We start from the raw sequence: 3,805 nt of genomic DNA on the forward strand, positions 1-3,805 counted from the left end.
GGTTGCGAGCAACGCGGGTTATTTATGCTATTTGGTGATATTGCATGATTTTTTCCATTATGTGTGGACATTCCCTCTCCGTCGCAAGTTCAACGCTCTCGCCACACTCACAGCCTTTTATTCATATGTCACCACACAGTTTGGTCTTCCTATTCTTGCCTTGCAAACTGACAGCGGAAAAGAGTTTGACAACGTCGCCGTCCGCAATCACCTTGCGTCCCACATCACTATCTTTCGGCTCAGTTGCCCCTACACGTCACAGCAGAATGGTCGCGCCGAGCGCGTCATCCGCACTCTTAATGACTGTGTCCGCGCATTGCTCTTCCACTCCTACGTGCCTCCTCGGTTCTGGCCGGACGCGCTCGTGACCGCCAGCCTCCTCATTAACATTCGCCCATGTCGTCCATGCTGGAACTACACTCCTCACCAGCTCCTCTTCGGTGCGGTTCCATCTTATGATGGTCTTCGCATTTTCGGGTGTCTCTGTTATCCTAGCTGAAGGAAATATGCCCTAGAGGCAATAATAAAGTTATTATTTATTTCCTTATATCATGATAAATGTTTTTTATTCATGCTAGAATTGTATTAACCGGAAACATAATACTTGTGTGAATACATAGACAAATAGAGTGTCACTAGTATGCCTCTACTTGACTAGCTCGTTGATCAAAGATGGTTATGTTCCTAGCCATAGACATGAGTTGTCATTTGATTAACGGGATCACATAATTAGGAGAATGATGTGATTGACTTGACCCATTCCGTTAGCTTAGCACTAGATCGTTTAGTATTCTGCTATTGCTTTCTTCATGACTTATACATGTTCATATGACTATGAGATTATGCAACTCCCGTTTACCGTTGGTGATTATAAAGGTGCTCTACAGGTGTCTCCGAAGGTACTTGTTGGGTTGGCGTATTTCGAGATTAGGATTTGTCACTCCGATTGTCGGAGAGGTATCTCTGGGCCCACTCGGTAATGCACATCACTATAAGCCCTGAAAGCATTGCAACTAATGAGTTAGTTGCGGGATGATGTATTACGGGACGAGTAAAGAGACTTGCCGGTAACGAGATTGAACTAGGTATTGAGATACCGACGATCGAATCTCGGGCAAGTAACATACCGATGACAAAGGGAACAACGTATGTTGTTATGCGGTTTGGCCGATAAAGATCTTCGTAGAATATGTGGGAGCCAATATGAGCATCCAGGTTCCGCTATTGCTTATTGACCAGGGACATGTCTCGGTCATGTCTACATAGTTCTCGAACCCGTAGGGTCCGCACGCTTAAAGTTCGATAATGGTTATATTATGAGTTTATGTGTTTTGATGTAACGAAGGTAGTTCGGAGTCCCGGATGTGATCATGGGCATGAAGAGGAGTCTCGAAATGTTCGAGACATAAAGATCGATATATTGGACGACTATGTTCGGACACTGGAATGGTTTCGGGGAGTATCGGGCATATACCGGAGTACCGGGGGGTTACCGGAACCCCCCGGGGAGACTAATGGGCCTATTGGGCCCTAGTGGAGAAGAGGAGGGGCGGCCTAGAGCAGCCGCGCGCCCCCTTCCCCCAGTCCGAACTGGACAAGGAGGGGGGCGGCGCCCCCCTTTCCTTTCCCCCTCCCACATGGAAGGGGGGAGTCCTACTCCCAGTGGGAGTAGGACTCCTCATGGGGCGCGCTTAGGGTGGTCGGCCCCCTCCCCCTCCTCCACTCCTTTATATACGGGGAGGGAGGCACCCCTTGGAAACACAACAGTTGATCCCTTGGGTCTCTTAGCCGTGTGCGGTGCCCCCCTCCATCATAATCCACCTCGATAATATCATAGCGGTGCTTAGGCGAAGCCCTGCGTCGGTAGAACATCATCATCGTCACCACGCCGTCGTGCTAACGGAACTCTCCCTCAAAGCTCGGCTGGATCGGAGTTCGAGGGACGTCATCGAGTTGAACGTGTGCAGAACTCGGAGGTGCCGTGCGTTCGGTACTTGATCGGTCAGATCGTGAAGACGTACGACTACATCAACCGCGTTGTGCTAACGCTTCCGCTTTCGGTCTACGAGGGTACGTGGACACACCCTTCCCTCTCATTGCTATGCATCACCATGATCTTGCGTGTGCGTAGGAATTTTTTTGAAATTAATACGTTCCCCAACAGTGGTATCAGAGCCTGGTTTTATGCGTAGATGTTATATGCACGAGTAGAACACAAGTGAGTTGTGGGCGATACAAGTCATACTGCTTACCAACATGTCATACTTTCGTTCGGCGGTGTTGTTGGATGAAGCATCCCGGACCGACATTACGCGTACGCTTACGCGAGACTGGTTCTACCGACGTGCTTTTCACACAGGTGGCTGGCGGGTGTCAGTTTCTCCAACTTTAGTTGAACCGAGTGTGGCTACGCCCGGTCCTTGAGAAGGTTTAAACAGCACTAACTTGACGAACTATCATTGTGGTTTTGATGCGTAGGTAAGAACGGTTCTTGCTCAGCCCATAGCAGCCACGTAAAACTTGCAACAACAAAGTAGAGGACGTCTAACTTGTTTTTGCAGGGCATGTTGTGATGTGATATGGTCAAGGCATGATGCTAAATTTTATTGTATGAGATGATCATGTTTTGTAACCGAGTTATCGGCAACTTGCAGCAGCCATATGGTTGTCGCTTTATTGTATGCAATGCAATTGCCCTATAATGCTTTACTTTATCACTAAGCGGTAGCGATAGTTGTAGAAGCATAAGTTGGCGAGATGACAATGATGCTACGATGGAGATCAAGGTGTCGCGCTGGTGACGATGGTGATCATGACGGTGCTTCGAAGATGGAGATCACAAGCAAAAGATGATGATGGCCATATCATATCACTTATGTTGATTGCATGTGATGTTTATCTTTTATGCTTCTTATCTTGCTTTGATTGACGGTAGCATTATAAGATGATCTCTCACTAAATTTCAAGATAAAAGTGTTCTCCGTGAGTATGCACCGTTGCGAAAGTTCTTCATGCTGAGACACCATGTGATGATTGGGTGTGATAGGCTCTACATTCAAATACAACGGGTGCAAAACAGTTACACACGCGGAATACTCAGGTTAAACTTGACGAGCCTAGCATATGCAGATATGGCCTCGGAACACTGAGACCGAAAGGTCGAGCGTGAATCATATAGTAGATATGATCAACATAGTGATGTTCACCATTGAAACTACTCCATCTCACGTGATGATCGAACATGGTTTAGTTGATTTGGATCACGTGATCACTTAGATGATTAGAGGGATGTCTATCTAAGTGGGATTTCTTAAGTAATATGATTAATTAAACTTAAATTTATCATGAACTAGTACCTGATAGTATTTTGCTTGTCTATGTTGATTGTAGATAGATGGCCCGTGCTGTTGTTCCGTTGAATTTTAATGTGTTCCTTGAGAAAGCAAAGTTGAAAGATGATGGTAGCAATTACACGAACTGGGTCCGTAACTTGAGGATTATCCTCATTGCTGCACAGAAGAATTACGTCCTGGAAGCACCGCTAGGTGCCAGACCTGCTGCAGGAGCAACACCAGATGTTATGAACGTCTGGCAGAGCAAAGTTGATGACTACTCGATAGTTCAGTGTGCCATGCTTTACGGCTTAGAACCGGGACTTCAACGACGTTTTGAACGTCATGGAGCATATGAGATGTTCCAGGAGTTGAAGTTAATATTTCAAGCAAATGCCCGGATTGAGAGATATGAAGTCTCCAATAAGTTCTACAGCTGCAAGAAGGAGGAGAATAGTTCTGTCAGTGAGCAT

The sequence above is a fragment of the Triticum aestivum genome, chromosome 2D (assembly GCF_018294505.1).
Source record: "Triticum aestivum cultivar Chinese Spring chromosome 2D, IWGSC CS RefSeq v2.1, whole genome shotgun sequence".
NCBI classification, from domain to species: domain Eukaryota; kingdom Viridiplantae; phylum Streptophyta; class Magnoliopsida; order Poales; family Poaceae; genus Triticum; species Triticum aestivum.